This window comes from Cygnus olor (genome assembly GCF_009769625.2).
Source record: "Cygnus olor isolate bCygOlo1 chromosome W unlocalized genomic scaffold, bCygOlo1.pri.v2 SUPER_W1, whole genome shotgun sequence".
NCBI classification, from domain to species: domain Eukaryota; kingdom Metazoa; phylum Chordata; class Aves; order Anseriformes; family Anatidae; genus Cygnus; species Cygnus olor.
In genome coordinates this window covers 1,020,956-1,039,888 of record NW_024429070.1, presented here as the reverse complement: position 1 = coordinate 1,039,888, position 18,933 = coordinate 1,020,956, and the positions used below count along the sequence as shown (strand labels likewise).

The window sequence follows — 18,933 nt, the reverse complement described above, 5'->3', positions numbered from 1 at the left end:
GGCTGCACTGGCCACTTAATATCTGCAGCCGGGCCTTGTTGGTGCTGCTGATCCCAAATTCGCATACCAGCACGCCTAACCATTCCTCTCTCCTCTGATGTAAAGAGGATTCCCAGGATAGATTGTAATTCTTCCCAGGTATATATATTTGGACCCAAGAATTGATCCACTTTCTCGGCTACTCCCAGTGGGTCCTCTAATAAATTTCCCATCTCCTTCTTAAAATCTCTGACATCCCCTGAATTAAGGGGAACAGCCACATACCCCATTCCTGGCTGGGGTCCTCCCATTGCTATTTCCCGCAGGGGATATAATCCTTCCTTTAGGTCAGGTTTTTGACTTCTTGTCCTGCTTCTTGTTACTGGCCCTTGTGCTTCATGATCTGATTCTGATTCTCCTGATACTGTTGACTCAGGGGGTCCATTAAGGACGGGGGCCGTCGGTGCAGGCGGTGGAACATAGGGCGGGGGTGGTGCTGGAACTTCTAAGTCTTTCCTCTTTTTATCCCGCCCTCCTTTTTCTTTTAGAGGGTATAATTGCGTCCTTGTATCTGAATTTATCCAGAGGTGCGCATACTCACTTTCCTCCGGGCTAAAGGGCTCCTTGGAGTTTACGTAAATATTTAAGGCTTGGCATATCCAATCCTCGAAAGAGCCAAATGGGGGCCAGAAAACGCTGTCCCCTTTTATGGGCTTATTGCCCCATACTTCAATACAATAATAAATCATTTTAACTTTGCTCTTTCCCCGCCTAGAAGGGGAATCACTCCAATGTTTAATCATTACTCCTAATGGACTATCAGAGGGAATAGAGGGTATCCCTATACCACTAGATTCCCTTCCCATGAGGCCAGAAGGCTTACTTTTCTTCTGCCCCATCTTCCGGAACACCTTCACTCACACACACACAAAACGCTTCCCCCTTTTCGTGGCCCAGTCCCTCGCGGGATATGGGAACCACACTACCGAGGGGTCCACACTCGCTTCGTCCGCACTTGGACGTCTCATATGTCGTGCTCCGGGATTCCCAACCCCAACCGAACGGATCACCGGCCTATACTTACCCACCCCGTGGGTCTTCGTTCGGTCTTCGTGCACAAAGATTGCTTGGGGTTACCGGTTTTTATTTGCTTGTGCCTAATTTTAGGATTCGTCAGTGAAGGGCTCGAGTGAGGCTTTCCGTTCCAGGGGCCGCCGAAACCGGCGGGGCGCCTCCCCCGAAAGGATCCCCAGTCAATCCGCCTTCATCCGAGTCACGGCACCAAAATTGTCATAAGCGAGACCACGCAATTTTCTGGTCTATCAAAAATATTTTATTAATTAAGTAAGCAGGCACAAGCAAAACAGCGCTGGGCGGCCAGGGAGTCTCCGCTCCGCAACGGCACGCAACTTTCCTTTTTTCGCATCGCTGTTTTATAGCATCCAAGTTCCTGTTGAATCTCTTGAGGCTGCGCAGTCCGTTGTTGGGGGGTCGTCGCTCCTCTCTCAGTGTTCATGAGTTATGCTCGTGCTCAGGAAAGGGGGTAGTGAAGCGATGCCTTGCGATCACAGAGTCTTTATTTCATCAAGGATGTTTGCCCAGCACCCCCTTCCCCACTATCTACTTTCTTAATCCTCCCCCTTAACAAGGCCATAAATTGTGAAACCTTATCTTCTCAGTATATTCTCTGCATTCCTTTTAGAGACAATGAACAAACACCCGCTAATTTATCACAGTGGTGGTTCTGCGGAGAGCTGATAGAGGGCCCGAGACTGATTAAAGAGGCAGGATCCATGAAGTAGTGGGGAAGGGAAGAAGGTAGGCACTCCGGGTTTAAGAATTGATCCGGTAACTCTGTGCACAGACCAAGGTAAGAAATATTAAGTATTGCCTTGGGGGTCGGGTGAGACTCTGTGTGATGTGTGATTGAGACGTACTTTTGTACGAAGCGAGTGTGGAGTCCTGATCCGCGGTTCAGTAGCTCCGCGAGGGGCGCAGCCGGAGACGGACGAAGCGTGAGATAAGGGAGAGAAAGGAAGAGTCTTGGGAAATTTGGTGTATGGTAAGCCCTTGCACAGGGAAGTGCTTGGCAGTACACCCCCATTTTCCAGAATAGGAAAAATGGGAAATATGAGTTCCAGGGGACAGGGAAATATCCCTGGGGGAGTGCCTACCAAAAGTTCTTCCTGAAGAATTATAAGAAATTGGAAAAATAATCTCAAAATTAGAGGAGATGATAAAAGAAAAAAAAATGGTTAAATATTTTGTATTAGTCTGGACAAAAGAACCAATTAAGGAAACAGCAGTATTTTGGCCAAAATACGGGCCTGATGAAAATTCAGGCTTTAAATTTATGTGTAAACAATAAGATTCCATTTTTTTTCGGAGGAGGAGCCAAGTTATGCTCCCTATAATCCTAATATTGCACCGGTGGCAGCAGCAGTCGCTCCAGGAAGGGAGACAGGGACTGTAATTAACACTGTCCCTAGAGAAGAGCGTACTCTAGGCTCTGGCAAGAATTAGAACAAGGTAGAAGAGATACTGAGAATTTTGCCTTCCCTGATACTAACAGTACTAACACTGTGTATCCTCTTAAGTGAACTTCCCCCCTCCTTACCAGCAGAGAGGTTAGGAGTTTTAAGGAGATGAAATCTTTAATTGAGGACCCCAACAGGCTAGCTGAACTATTAGACCAGTTCCTAGGACCTAACTTATACTCTTGGGGGGGGGGGGGAATTATGTATATAAATATGTTGTTTACAGGGAAAGAAATGGGAATGATCAGGAGGAGAGCTGCTATACAAAAATGGGAAAGAGCTCATCCTCCAGGACCAGGGGTAATACCGGCAGGGCAGAAATAACCACTTGCCGATCCTGGCTGGAATAATAATAGTGTGCAACACAGAAATCATATGAGAGACTTGGGGCCAGAATGAGAAAGTACTTGGGGATGAATCCTGAGGACCCGGTATCCCAAGGACTCTTGAAAGTTCATTTTGTGATTAAAGCCTGGCCAGATACACAGAAAATGCTCCAGAAGGTGGGGGGATGTAGTGAACAGTCACTGGGGGGCCCTCCTGCAGGAGGCCCTGAAGGTGTGTGTCAGGAGGGGAGATGAGAAGGAAAAGCAGAGAGTGAAACTAATGGTATTGAGAGTGTAGCAGGTAGTGAGGCAGAGGGTTGGAGAAAGAGGAAGAAAATCTTCAGGGGGAGTCAGGGCCAGGATGGAAAGGAGAGGAAGAGAGATGAAGGAATGGCAGGCAAGGAAAGCTACCTGTGTTGCGGCCTGAATCTTCACAGGGACAGGCTTTGATGGGATGTTTTAAGTGTGGCCAGGCTGGCCACTTCAGGTAGGAATATCCGGAGTGGAAGAAGGAGGAGAGAAGGAAAGTGGGATGAAATATGTTGTACTGATGTGTTATTTCAGCATCCTGGAGGGAGAAGGGTATGGAATTAGGTTGGCCAATGACTGAGACTTTGGTGAAAGTACAGGCTGGAGAAAGATAAAAAGAAGTGTTAAAAGGGGTTGTTGAAGGTGTTAAAGGTGTGGTATGTAGTGTTTGACAGAGCTGTTTTTTGAATGAGTTGGGAAAGTTGGATGAGCAGGGAAAGAGGATGTAGGCATTATCTAAGTAACAGTCTAGAAGTTTTGGTGTATTTGCTGTGGTGTTTGGTCAGTTTCCCAAGTATCGAGAAGGGGGGGGGGGGACGGGGGAACAGCCTGCTCCACCAGGGGCCTCTCCACAGGCCGCAGGGGGCTTCGGCTCTGGCGCCTGGAGCGCCTCCACCCCCTCCTTCTGTGCTGACTTTGGTGTCTGCGGGGAGGTTTCTCACTCCTCCCTCTCCCAGCTGCTGTTGAGCAGCAGGTTTCTGTTTGTTTGTTTGTTTTCGTGGATGTGCTCTCACAGAGGCAGGGACTGTGTCGCTCATGGCTTGTCTCTGGGCAGCGGTGGGCCCCTTTGGGGCCGGATGAAATTGTCCCTTATCTGCCACGGGGAGGCTTCTGGATTCTTCTCGCGGGGGCTGCCACTGCAGCCCCCCCAGAACCTTGCCATCAAACCCAATACACAGGGGCAGCTAGGTCATTACTGGCCTGTAAAGTATCAGGGATTAAATTAACTAATGAAACCCTAAAAGTGATGGGGGTAGAAGGGGCTGGGATAACAGTGCCACTTTTGGGGGATACCAAGCTGAGACTAGGGGATAAAATGATCTCTGGGCAATTATTGTATGTACCCAAGGCAGGGACTAACTTATTGGGAAGGGATTTGATGATGAAATTGGGCATTCAAATAGTAAATTGTTAGACTGGAATAACAGTGTTATTAATGGAGTGCTCTCAGGCCCTGAGAGCAAAGATATATTCACCTCTGACTGGAAGGACCCTGAAATGGGGGCGGAAGCAACAGTACAGATGGACAGTTTTACCTCAGGGGTTTACAGGGCCACCGATTTATTTGGGCAAGTTCTAGAACAGATTTTGGAGCAATTCCAACCTCCCGAGGAGGTGTTAGTGTTGCAAATATGTGGATGATCTTTTATTGTCAGGACAGGAGAAAACAGTTGTGAAGGAAGCTATTAACAAGCTATTCAACTTTCTGGGAAAGCAGGGCTGGGGAGTATTGAAAAATAAGTTACAATATGTAGAAAAAGAAGTCAGGTATTTAAGGCATCTAATGTCTGAGGGAAAACAGAGAATAAATCCAGAGAGGATTCAGGGAATTGTTGAAAACTAAGAAAGAACTAAGAAGTTTTAAGAGAGAGATTTTTTTAAGGAATCAGGAGCCACGAAGTCTGAGGGGAAATGGATACGCCCTGATGGGAGAGAAATGCTGAAAAAAGCACCAATGAGGCAAATATTACCTGTTTTACATCAAGAGAGTCATTGGGAGGTGCAAGCAATGTGTGATGTTGTGCTAAGAAAGTATGTCTGTGTAGGAATATATACTTTAGTGAAGCAAATATGCAGAGGATGTACCATATGTCAAAAGGTAAATAAAAAGGTCATCCGTAACCCACCTAGAGGGGGATGGGAGCCAGAGATTCGACCTTTCCAAAGTATACAGGTAGACTTTACTGAGTTACCTAAAGCAGGGAGACTTAAGTACTTGTTTGTCCTAATTGACCATCTGACTGGATGGGTGTAAGCTTTCCCGTCCGTATCTGCCACTGCGAACACGGTGGCTAAGGTATCACTGGAGCAAATAGTCCCTAGATATAGGATAGCTGAAAACATTGATTCAGATCAAGGAAGTCATTTCACTTCACAAGTACTGCAAGGGTTAATGCAGGCCTTAGAGATTGAGTGGGATTTTCACACCCCCTGGCACCCTCTTCTGGGAAGGTGGAGCGAATGAGCCAGACATTAAAGAAGCAATTAACTAAAGTAGTGTTAGAAACCCAACTTCCTTGGGTAAAATGCTTACTCCTCCAGGTTCAAACAGCACCAAGAAAGTATATGGGAATTTCACCATATGAGATGCTGTTCGGATTACCCTATCTGGGCAGAAGGGATGAGATACCACAATTCGAAACAAGAGAGTTTTCTTAAGGACTGTATTCTGGGGTTGTCCTCTTTGTCATCTCTCAGGACCCGTGGGTTGTTGGCTCAAACCCCACTTTTGGAATTTCCCATTCACCACCATCACCCAGGAAATTGGGTCCTGATTCGGACCTGGAAAGAATCAAAACTCCGGCCTGAATGGGAAGGACCATTCCAAGTACTACTAACCACTGAAACAGCCATAGGAACTGCGGAAAAAGGTTGGACTCACTACACTCAAGTAAAAGCACCCATCGACCCTAGTACCTGGGAAGCTGTTCCTACAGAAGACTTGTTGAAAGTTAAAATCAAAAAGAAAAACCTCATAACAGACTGAGCAGGATAAAAGCTTAAAATTGTAAACTAACCTTTTATTTTCACAGATAACTAATGAGTGTGACTTGTGACTGAGAGAAAGGACAGACCTATAGCAAATCAAAGTGCTCCCGAGGGGTTTTTGTTCTCATAGTAGTGTACATATATCTTATTCTTTGTATTGATAATTTGGAAACCTAAGGGTTAAAAATAATGACAGGGAAAAATCAACTATTAATTTTGTTTCTAGTGATTGTAGGCCTCAGAGAAGGCCTTGGTCAATTGGAAACTTAGAAAAGGCATGACCAGATAATAGTAAGACGGGATACCCCGTCAAAATATGGCTGACTGTGACAGAGGGTTATGTACCACAATCTGTCACGTTTGATGCTTGTGAGGTGTTAGCTTGTGGAGATTTAAATGCCCAACGACAACTGAGCAGAGAGAACAAATAACTGGGAGAGACCCAACAGCCAGATTGAGAATAGCTGTATGGAAACGATCCTCTATTGCCATCAGAGAAAGGAAGAAACTCAAGGAGAAAACAGGAGAGAAAACAGGAGGCCCTCCTTGAAATGCAGCAGTTCAAACATTTGAGATTGACACAGGGTATGGGGATGTGAATGCCTGGATAGAATGGGTCAAATATACTGTCCAGAGTCTCAACCATCGCAATTGCTATGCTTGTGCCTCGGGACGACCGATTGCCCAGATAGTGCCCTTCCCATTGGGGTGGACCGAGGACTCCCGAGGGATGCGATGTATGATTGCATTGTACCAAGAAAAGACTGCCTGGGGAAATGAGGCCTGCAAGTCTCTCTCCTTGCTGTTCCCTTCCTTGCGTGATAGCAATATCAGGGTTCCCCCTGCATTCTCCACAGCTATAGGTAACCATACAGCTTGCCTCTCACGGCAGGGTGTGAGTGCTACCCGTCATCTGGGAGAATTTGCCTTGTGCACGAGGACCTTGAATGCTACCAAGGACTTGATGGGAAACTGCTCAAGACTTGAGATCCCCAGGGCAGATCTCTGGTGGTACTGCGGAGGGAAGATTTTACGGTCCACCCTACCATCGAATTGGGGAGGCACTTGTGCACTTGTTCAATTAGCTATACCCTTCACCCTGGCATTTGAAAGAGAAACATCACAAATACCCAGAAGAAGTAAAAGAAGCTTAGGAGTATCATTCGATGATAGAGTCTACATAGATTCTATTAGGGTGCCTAGAGGAGTTCCCGATGAACATAAAGCCAGGAATCAAATTGCTGCAGGGTTTGAGTCCTTGTTCTGGTGGGTAACAATCAATAAGAATGTGGATTGGATTAATTATATTTATTATAATCAGCAGAGATTCATAAATTATACAAGGCATGCGATAAGAGGAACTGCTGAACAACTAGATGCCACCAGCAAAATGGCTTGGGAAAACAGAATAGCATTAGATATGATGCTTGCGGAGAAAGGAGGTGTGTGTGTGTGTGTGATGCTGAGCAACCATTGCTGCACTTTTATACCCAACAATACTGCCCCAGATGGCACAGTAACTAGAGCATTGCAAGGGCTTACCACCCTTGCCAGTGAATTGGCTGAAAAATTAGGGACAGACACCTCCATCGCAGGATGGTTGGAATCTTGGTTTGGTAAATGGAAAGGGATGGTAGTGTCCATATTTACATCCTTGATCATAGTAGCAGGAGTTTTGACAGCCATCGGTTGTTGCATTATCCCCTGTGTAAGAGGACTAGTGTGGGAATAAAAATGTTGTTTTTGCAGAGTTACATTGTTTAAAGGTAAGGAATGTGGTATTGAGATATGCTTGCAGTGATAAGAAAACTTAGCAGGCGACCTTGTAAAATGCAGACAACCAGACTCCTTAGAACAATTAGGTGAAAATCACGGTGTCAAGTCCAGTCAGATAAGTGAAGAACCATTACCACTTCAAACAGTAAAAAAGTCAAAAGAAATTTGAAATTTAACAGGCCAGCAACTGAAGGCCATGCACTGTCTGTGAAGCATCGGATAGGTTGTGAACCTGGATTCCCCAGTCAATGGGGAAACAGGGGAGGGTCCCGGTCATCGAGAAATAAAGTATATAAACCATACTGTGTGACTAGTAGGAGCGCTCCTGCTTGTGGGACGCCTGCCATTGCAATCGCGAATAAATTACTACTTCACTGAGATCCTCGCCTGAGCCTAAGTTATTGGCTACAGAGTGTTTCTCACACTAGTACAGTGGTTAATTGAAACTGCACTATTGAAACAAATGACCATGGAGCCACCACCTTACTCAGGTAAGATGATGATATTAGAGGAGATGGAAAGCAAAGAAAGTGAAGAAGAGGAAGATATCTACCAAATTACACCTTAGAGAAAAGTTCTGCAAAAATCAACAATTTATAAAGAAAATGGGGGAATTGTGGGAATAAAAATGTTGTTTTTGCAGAGTTACATTGTTTAGAGGGAAGGAATGGGGTATTGGGATATGCTTGCAGTGATAAGAAAGCTTAACGGACAACCTTGTAAAATGCAGACAACCAGAATCCTTAGAACAATTAGGTGGAAATCACTGTCAGAAATATTACCACCTCAAAGAGTCTGTGAAGCACCGCACAGATTGTGAACCTGGATTACCCACTCAGTGGGGAAACAGGGGAGGGTCCTGGTCGTCGAAAAAAGTATATAAACTGTGTTATGGAACTAGTAGGCATGCTCCTGCTTGTGGGATGCTCGCCATTGCAATCGCAAATAAAAATGCTACTTCACTGAGATCCTCGCCTGAGCCTATGTTATTGGTTAGAGTGTTTCTCACAAAAGCAAGCCAACTAACCCAAAAAGTTGACCAAAAAGCCATTGATAATATAACTTGCCAACTTCTGTAGTGTATTCACACCAAAGCACATTGCATCGGAAGCACCCTGCTGGTGCTGTCTCCTGGGTCAGGACTTGAAGACGTGTAGTAGGCTTAATTCATCTAAACAAATGTGCAAACAGCTGCTGGGTTAAGCCAAAATGACACCTCATTTTGGGGGGCTGAGTCCTTTGCACCCATCTTTGTCAATGGAGAAGACTTCTCATGTTGCAGCAGCCAGGTATGCTGTTGGAGCAGGAGTGGTTTCACATTGTGTCTTTCTGTATTGCCTGCACTTTGTTTCAGTTTATGATGAGATTTATTGCCATTAAAATATTGCAGTCAATACAACTTCACACAAAGCTACTACAGCCTGTCATAGTTTGCCTATCCCTGTTAGCACCAGTCAGTCATGTAGTGCTGTAAGCATAGCAGGATGACTACTTCAGATACCTATTGTCAGTTTAGTTTAGTCCCTTTATTGTTGCTATTGCCTCTGGATCTGTGCTTTCACTACCATGACAATATGAGCTTTTCCTAAAAAAGTGTAAACAATCAGAAATGGGAAGTGTCATGTAGTCCCAGTCCTAGCTTCCAGGTAAAGCTGTTATGGGTAAAAATGGCACAGGGTGCTGTATAATCTGCCTCTGTTGTTCCAAGAGCAGATGTCTCTTGATAAAGTGTTTAAAATCAAAAGTTTTGGGTTTTATGGATTCTAAAAATCCCTGTTAATCAGACAGAGCCAGCAGGATAAATAAACTTCAAATGAGGATAATACCAAGTCAGCAAATTATAGACAGTGTTTCTGAAATAATTAGATAAAGGGAGGTTGCGGGATGAGGTCTCTAAAAGGGATTTGTGAGGTCTGCATAGTTTTGACTATGAAGTGAGGTAAATAGGCTCTTAGTACAGCCTTCTTGACTTTAGTATGAAAAAAATAGGAAGTTAATACCAAAAATTAGAGGTGCACTCTTTTAACTAATTCTTGGAAATTCCCAGTTGCATAATGCTGTTATATATCTTGCAAAACAAATAGAAAAATGCACAGTTCTTACTACAAGCCTGACCTTTGGAAAATAAAATGATGTCTGTTTACACAGAAGTAAAGCACAGTAAATTGCATGCATGTAAATATTAGTAATTATCACCACTGTGAAGCCAGGGATAGAAGAATGGGGGCTTGCTTAATCGCTTTAAAATAGATATTGCTGAGTGTCTTTGCTTACTACTGTGCAAATTAACCGAAACAAGGAGTCTCGGGGCCCCTCACAAAGGATGGTTCCTGACAAAAATGGGGAACCTGTCTCAAAAACCAGCTGAGACCGACCTTGTGGTTTGGACAAGAGCCAAGGAGCAGCTGAGTCTGTACAAAGGCAGGGGGTCAACTAGTGGTGATGAAGAGGAGTTATCGGCCTTCATCCCCACGACCCCCCGACGACCACCACCAGAAGGCACTGCGCAAGCGCAGACAGGAGGAGTTTATGGAAATGACTTCTTGGAGCTAATTTTAATACAAAGCAGGGACAGGTTATGAATATGTATAGGTGTATTGGGAAACGTCATGCATATGTATTTTTTTACTGCATATAACCAAAGCAAGTTGCCGCGTTAAGGTGCGCATGCCTTTGGGAGCTATCCCGCATGTGCCCGGCGCCGAAATAAACCACATACCTACTTTATAACTTATTTGCTTTGACTTATAGAGTTCTTCCACGAATCAACTGTGCAAATATCAAGGTTGTCAAGCCATTTATTCATGGAAGATGAACAAATGATCTCTCAGTACTTAATGCTTAACAGCAAGAGTAAAGACACTCCACACAAGATGGTCTCCATATAAAGAATATTAATGTAAAAAAAAATATTCTCAGACCATGACATAGCTTTTGTTTTCAAAGTTTTTTACTAACTTTCATATTAGAATAGTAATGGCAGTTCAGGTCTTTGCAATTTCTATCTGCTTTGCTTTCTTATAGGTCAATACCTGGTACACAAAGAATGCAAAGGTTTTAGGAGTATCACGTTCAGATCAACAATTCTTTATGCATTTCTAATCAAGTCCCTCAGCCTTGAAATAAATCAAAATGACTGAAAGAAAGAGATTTTTCTGCTGGATCTTAATGAGTTAACCTCTTCCACCTGCAACATTTCCTCCAAAGCTTTTTTTTTTTTTTAAAAAAAAAAAGCTTTAATCTGCTGCTACATCTGTCCTGACCTCTGGTGGTCAAACAAGCCAGTTGAGAGTCTAGTTTTTGAATAAACTCGAAGGTTCCCTCTAAGAAATTTTACCTACGTCTACTATTAAAAAAAAAAAAGTCCATGCTTGTTCAGTTTTAGTCCTTTAGAGGGAAGATTCAAAGATTTAGAGTTGATTTTTTTTGTTGTTGTTTAAACTACAGTCTTGGAGTCCTGTGGTAGTGGCAGGGATGTGCATCTTAAAGTAGGACTGATGCCACTGCATGTTAAATCACGGACTTCTCACTGTATTTTGGTGATCTCCTTTCATACACATGAAATGAAGGTCAAAGATTTGTTTTTCTTAATGCTAGCTTGCCATTTTTCTCTATGATATTTTTAGATGCACTGAACTTTGGACAAATAGAGTGCTATTTAATCTCAGTTTGAAGTTTTGTGTTCCACTGTATGTTTTCATTCTGGAAATTCTTGTCTGTTGTTCAGTAATTTTAATAGGAACACAGGTTGAGAATTTGTTTTTCCTATTTGGAAAAAAATCTTTTGAATGTTTCACTAAAGCTTTTCTGCCTTTCTCCCTCTGCCGCATGATTTGCAGTTTATCAGTCCATTTATTTTCCTTCCAGTCAAGGATATAGAAATAGGTAAAGTTCAGAGTGCCCTAAAGGATCTAATCTAAATGTATTACTGTTTCATTTTGCAGTAAATCTGATATACATAAAACAAGATCACATCTCTGTATGATAAACCACTGAAGTTTTTTTAAGTATAGACTATGAATCTGATTCTGTGAGCTAGTAGTAACATAAACAGATGTTATGTAATGGTTCACAAAGTCATTAAGAAGCATCAGGTTCTTATTAGGAAACTGCTGAGAGAAAGACTTCTACCACTCTTTTTTTTTCTCCAAGAATATGGCAAACCTTGAACATTTTTTCTGTCATGCATAATAAGTGTGGCTTCTCATAACGTCTTATAATATTTTTCAAGTGATATATGCACTAAAGATTCAATGTGCAAAATTCAATTGGAAAAGTAATCTGAAAGTTCTGCTGAAATTGCAGCTGAATCGAGCTGCCAAACAGGAGCTTCTGCACAGACATATGCAGTGCTGAAATCACAACATATAGGATGGAATATTTAGATTAGACTCCTAGAAATTACTTGGATAAAAGAAGCTATGAAACCTAAGATAGAAATCTATTATGAATAATAAAGATTTATTTTTCTTCAGCTTTTGAAACTTGTCCTGGTTTCAGCTAGAATAGAGTTAATTTTCCTCCTAGTAGCTGGCAGGGTGCTATGTTTTGGATTAGAATGAGAAGAGCGCTGATAACATGCTGATGTTTTAATTGTTGTAGAGCAGTGCTTACACCAAGCCAAGGACTTTTCAGCTTCTCGCTCTGTCCTGCCAGCGGGCAGGCTGGGGATGCAGCAGGAGCTGGGAGGGGACAGACCCAGGACAGCTGACCCAAACTGGCCAAAGGGGTATTCCATACCATCTGACGTCATGCTAAACAATATATAGGGGTGGCTAGCCGGGATGGGGGGGCCGGCTGCTCGGGGATAGGCTGGGCATCGGTCAACGGGTGGTGAGCAATTGCATTGTGCATCACTCGTTTCGTACACATTATTATTAGTAGTACTATTATCATTATTATTGTTATTATTATTTTCCTGTCTTAATAAACTGTCTTTATCTCAACTCAGAGGCTTCACTTTCCCATTTCTCTCCCCCATCCCAGAGAGGGAGGGGGGAGGGTGAGCGAACGGCTGTGTGGTGTTTAGCTGCCGGCCGGGTTAAACCACAACAGTCCTTTTTTGGCGCCCAACGTGGGGCCCGAAGGGTTGAGATAACGACAGATTTGACCAGAGTGTGTTAAACTAAAATTGGTATAAATATTAGACCTGCTTAATAGTTGCTAGTCACAATGTTGATTGCCTTAATCTCAAGTCTGCTGTGCCTGGTTTCCAAATTGAGTTGTATAGCACATTACTTTCTGTATGTGCTCCCTGTCGTGCTGTTTATCCTTTCCGGGCCCTGGTTTAAGATTGTTATGGTACTGTGTGGTGTAACAATGGCTTATGATATAATGAAATTCCTGGTCATGACTCTAACCTGGTATTTGTACTCAGCACTGTCGTCGACTCTATGCTTTGGAAACCATATCTCGGAAACTATTAGCAATTACACCTATTGCCTTTTTTCGTCAGGGAGCCAATCTGTGGAGGGGACAGGGGAAGATATTTTTTCCGACTTGTTCACTCTCCCTTTCTCCTTCACCACCCTCTTATCCTCCGAGCTAGTTACGATAGTTCTCCAAGATGTTGAATATCCTTGGAATACTCAGACCAGCATGTTCTTGTTGTTATGTCTCCTGAATGTGCTTCAGATTTTGTTTAAGGTTAAACAACTACTTAGGAGTGTCATCCAGAGATCTGTCCTGAGGCAGGATAGTTGTGAGTGGCAGGGAGTGTGGGAGGATATGGGCAGGTTTCTAGAGCAGTGGGCACCTCCAGTGTTTTGGACATTCACCCCTGAACAACTGCAAAATCCTAAAAAATTGGCAGAATGCTTGAAAAAGGGGTGTCATGACTCTGGCAGTTCCAAAGTGACACAAATCACTGTAGCGTGCTGGGGTCTGGCCTGTGCCTATCGAGCTGCAATTGATGCTACTATCAACCTAGTGACAGACCCTGCGGCCACTCCAACCCCTGCAGCCACTCCAGCTCCTGCGGCCACTCCAGCCCCCGTGGCCTCTCCAGCTCCTGTGGCCTCTCCAGCTCCTGCAGCCTCTCCAGCACCTGCGGCCTGTCCAGCTCCTGCGGCCTCTCCAGCTCCTGCGGCTTCTCCAACCCCTGTGATGGGCCCTGTGGTTGTTCCAGCTACTGTGACGGCCCCAGCGGTCATCCCAGCTCCTGTGACGGGCCCAGCGGTTGTTTCAGCTCCTGTGGCTGGCCCAGCATGTATTCCAGCCCCTGTGGCAGGCCCTGTGGCTGGGTCAGAGAAACGAGCTGTAGCAGTGCAAGTTGCCCCTGTAGACAAGGTGAAAAGATGGTATAGAGATTCAGGTAGTTTTGAATGCAGACAGTCTTCTGCTAAGACTAGGTATAGAGAAGACAAGGCCGGGCCATCAGAGGAGCAGGAGGATGAAGATGTCAAAAAAGCAACAGTGACTACCCGAAACCTATACCAGTGTGAGCTACGAGATGCGCAAAAAGATTTTGGTCGCTGCATAGGTGAGCAGCTTGTCACCTGGCTGCTCCGGTGCTGGGACAGCGGAGCCAATTGTCTGGAATTAGAGGGCAGGGAAGCCAGGCGGCTGGGATCCCTTGCTAGGGACGCAGGCATTGACAAAGCAATTGGAGATGGAGCACGATCTCACAGCCTCTGGAGGCGTCTCCTGTCAGCTGTGAAGGAAAGGTATCCCTTCAAGGAAGAACTTGTATGTCTACCAGGCAAGTGGACCACCATGGAGAAGGGAATTCAGTACCTGAGGGAATTAGCCACATGGGAGATGATTTATAGGGACCTAGACAACGAACAAATATCCACGGATCCAGATGAAGTCCAGTGTACACGACCCATGTAGCGGAATTTTGTACGGAGTGCACCATCATCATATGCCAGCTCATTGGCAGTAATGGCCTGGAAAGAGGATGAGGAACCCACAGTGGATGAACTGGCTAAACAACTCCGACAGTACGAAGAAAGTCTCTCCTCTTCCTTACAGGCCTGCATCTCGGCTGTGGAGAAACTTTCTGAAAAGGTCCACCAACTTGAAGAGAGATTATTTTCCTCCCCACCTGTACAAACCAGTGTCTCAGCTATCACGGGTAAGCGTCAATCTGAATCAAAGAATCACAGAATCACAGAATCGTCTAGGTTGGAAGAGACCTCCAAGATCACCTGGTCCAACCTCTGACCTAACACTAACAAGTCCTGCACTAAACCATATCACTAAGCTCAACATCTAAACGTCTTTTAAAGACCTCCAGGGATGGTGACTCAACCACTTCCCTGGGCAGCCCATTCCAATGCCTAACAACCCTTTCCATAAAGAAGTTCTTCCTAATATCCAACCTAAACCTCCCTGACGCAACTTTAGCCCATTCCCCCTCGTCCTGTCACCGGGCATGTGGGAGAATAGACCAACCCCCACCTCGCTACAGCCTCCTTTAAGGTACCTATAGAGAGTGATAAGGTCGCCCCTGAGCCTCCTCTTCTCCAGGCTGAACAATCCCAGCTCCCTCAGAGCAGCTCCCTCAGTGCAGCTCCCTCAGTGCAATTTGTGCAAGGAAGACGATATAGTGGGTACACACCCCACGCCACCCTGTGGTTTTACCTACGTGACCATTGAGAGGACATGAGAAAATGGGATGGAAAATCTACCTCGACCCTAGAGGCACGGGTACGTGAGTTGCAAGGAAAAACAATCGGGAAAAAGGGGTTCTCTGAGAAGCTTGCTGCTCCAACTTCCAGCAGGCAGTCCTTCAGACACAGAAATGAAGATTCTGACCAGGACTAGAGAGGCCCTGCCTACAGCCAGGGGGAGGAAAGGGACAACCGAGTTTATTGGACTGTGTGGATTCGATGGCCTGGCACGTCAGACGCACAGAAGTATAAGGCTTTAGTAGACACCGGTGCACAATGTACTCTAATGCTATCAAGCTATAAAGGGCCAGAGCCCATCTGTATTTATGGGGTGACGGGGGGATCCCAGCAGTTAACTGTATTGGAGGCTGAAGTGAGTCTAACCGGAAATGAGTGGCAAAAGCACCGTATTGTGACTGGCCCGGATGCTCCGTGCATCCTTGGCATAGACTCAGAAGAGGATATTTCGAGGACCCTAAAGGGTTCCGCTGGGCTTTTGGCATAGCTGCCTTAGAGACAGAGGACATTAAACAGTTGTCTACCTTGCCCGGTCTCTCGGAGGACCCTTCTGTTGTGGGGCTGATGAGGGTTGAAGAACAGCAGGTGCCAATCGCTACCACAACTGTGCACCGGCGGAAATATCGCACGAACCGAGACTCCCTGATTCCCATCCATAGGCTAATTCGTCAACTGGAGAGCCAAGGAGTGATCAGCAAGACTCATTCACCTTTTAATAGTCCCATATGGCCAGTGCAAAAGTCTAATGGCGAGTGGAGACTAACAGGGGACTATCGTGGCCTGAACGAAGTCACGCCACCGCTGAGTGCTGCAGTGCCGGACATGCTAGAACTCCAGTACGAACTGGAATCAAAGGCAGCCAAGTGGTACGCCACAATTGATATCGCTAATGCATTTTTCTCCATCCCTCTGGCAGCAGAGTGCAGGCCACAGTTTGCTTTCACTTGGAGGGGTGTCCAATACACTTGGAATCTGCTGAAACGGTTATTGTTCTAAGTGGTATATCCTTGTAGTATCAATGAGAAGTGTAAGGGGCCTCTTTGTGTGATTGCATGATTATGCTGTGTGAGTGAGACGCAGCATCGCTGCGAAACGAGTGCAGAGTTCCAATCCGCGGTTCTGTATTCTCCGCAAGTGGAATGGCCAGTGATGAACGAAGCGCATGACAGATCGAAAGGAAGTGCTGTTTTATCCAAGTGTTGATTGGTGGTGCCCAATATATGGGCCTGGTGGTGTGTCTTGTAATCCTTTTTTGTTCTTAAACATTTTTAGTGTGACAAAGAGAAAGGCAGTAGTGTTATCTCAGTAACAGTTTAGAAGTTTTGGTATATTCGTGTATATTCGTGTATATTGGTATATTGGTGTTTGGTCATCAGGGGGGGGGCTGACTGATCATCAAAGTGGTAGAATGGAGAGAGTCATTTCTTTGGTGGTTTGGGCTTGAGTCCCGGGAATTTGGTAAAAAGGGGGGAGAGCGAATTTATTTAGGAAGAGTGTAAAAAAAATAAAAAAGGAAATCAAGGAAATTGGTAATGCTCAGAACAAAGGCATTTTAAAGAAAAGCCCTATTGGGTGCATATTGGCACGCTGGAAGGATATTGTCGGAGCTGGGAGCACAGAAAGTAAGAGAACTCTCATTAAGTATTGCAGTCAGTGGTGGCCACTATATAAACTAAATGGTCACTCTATGGATCAATCGACTATAACAGTGTCTTGCAATTAATGTTGTTTTTGAGGAGAGAAGGAAAATGGGATGAAGTGTCGTATGCAGATATGTTTTTCACCCTCCGAAATCATTCGGAGTGGCAAAGGGACTGTGGAATGGTGCCACCACAGGACCCTATGGTACTCGCTCTTGAGCGAGAAAATAATAAACAACTTAAAGGTAATTTGAAGCGGTGCTGCTTGGTGTGTAGCTTTGGACAAAGATGTACTAAAATAAAGAAAGCCCGCCAGGCATCAGAACAAGGTCTAACTGATTTGCTTAAGCCTCCCCCTCGATCGCAGGAACAGGATGCGGACTCGGATGGAACCTCCACTCCCCCAGATAGCCCTGTATCCTCGTGTACCAGGAAAAAGTCGGCTCTAACAGTCTTACAAGCACCTCTCTGGGAGGCGGTAAGGTCGGATGGCGGGACAATGCTAATTAAGGTACCATTTTCCACCACCGATTTAGAAGCATGGAGAAGGGTTGCTAAGGATTACAGAAATGATCCGGTAAGTGTAGCCAAACATTTTCAGTTTATTATAAAACAGCATAATCCTGATTAGAGTGATGTGCAGTTATTATTAGACTACATGACTGAGACGGAGAAGCAATTAATTTTAAAAACTGCAGGAAATTTGGCTGAGAATCATTATGCAACTACTGGAGGGGATGTTAAGGAATACTTTCCCCTTCAGGATCCAAAATGGAATGCAAACAGATCCGCAGATATGGAGAGGTTACAGGCATATCAGGGGTGGATTTCAAAAGGAATGGAGAGGGCCATTCCCAAAACCATAAATTGGTCAACACTATACGCAATCAAACAAGGTCCCTCTGAGTCACCATCCGAATTCTTAGATCGACTAAGGGATGTGCTGTGCCGCAACACACCACTGGATCCTGGGTCAGAGGTAGGGATACAACAGTTAGTCTCCTTGTTTTTGGGACAGTCTACAAGTGATATTAGGCGCAAGCTTCAGAGGCTGCATCCCACAGAAAGCAGAAACCTGGAAGTATTGCTAGATGAGGCATGGAGAGTGTTCAGTAATAGAGAAGAGGATTATAGACGAGGACAAAGGAGGGTGGTGGCGGTTGTTAGGATGAAGAGAGGAAACCTAGACAAGGACTGTTTCGATTAGGCAGGGACCAGTGTGTGATATGCAAAAGGTTTGGCCACTGGAAAAATGAATGCCCAGAAAGATGGAAAGGCAAGGAGAAGGGACAAAACAACCAGAAAGGAAGAACAGTGGCTCATGTGAAGGAAGACTGACGGGGACCTGGGGAATCTACTACTACTACTACTACTACTTAGGAATGCCATCCAGAGATCTGTCCTGAGGCAGGAGTATATATAAGGCACAAACCACTCAGCCTGTGCTCTCTCCCTCCCAGACCCCATGAAGGGGTCGGGAACGGTCATCGATGGCGGGAGGCCCCTGCCCAGCATCGCCACCCGCTCTTTTGCCCCTATACCCGGGTAACCCCTTCTGTATAAATACAAGATGAACTACTGTGGTGGGTGCGCACGATTGTGGTGGGACTACCCCCCTCATGCTGCCCAGCGCTGAATAAATATACCTACTTTACAGCTTTACAGGTTGTGGAGTCTGTTTTCTGCAAGTCAGAGTATAGATATCCCACTTATATATCCTGAGTCCATTGAGGATCTAGTTACAGGTCATGTCCTGTAAGTTCTTCTATGCAGGACTTGTATAGAGCCCTTTCCTGAAGTACTCTGGTATTCAGTTGTACTATTAGGGCTTTTGTTTTTCTAAGCAATAGCAATAAAATGTGTTTACCCAATATTTGCTTTCTTCACAGAACAGCACTTTGACCAAAAGTGCACAACAAAGGTCAGAAATTTATTCCTTTTCCCATGCAAGTTCCTTTTCCTATTGTGCTTGATTTGTATAAGAAAGAACAAGAGGTTGTGGTGGTTTTACTGTGCTAGGCAG

At 44.9% G+C, this 18,933-nt stretch overlaps 1 long non-coding RNA gene across 1 annotated transcript; it reads left to right on the top strand.

The window, feature by feature from the left end:
- The first annotated feature begins 1,506 nt into the window (after positions 1–1,506).
- Positions 1,507–8,233, top strand: LOC121062897. The gene is made up of 2 exons (XR_005815723.1): positions 1,507–1,717; positions 8,112–8,233. It is a non-coding gene; the product is annotated as an uncharacterized LOC121062897 (long non-coding RNA).
- The last annotated feature ends 10,700 nt before the right edge of the window (positions 8,234–18,933 follow it).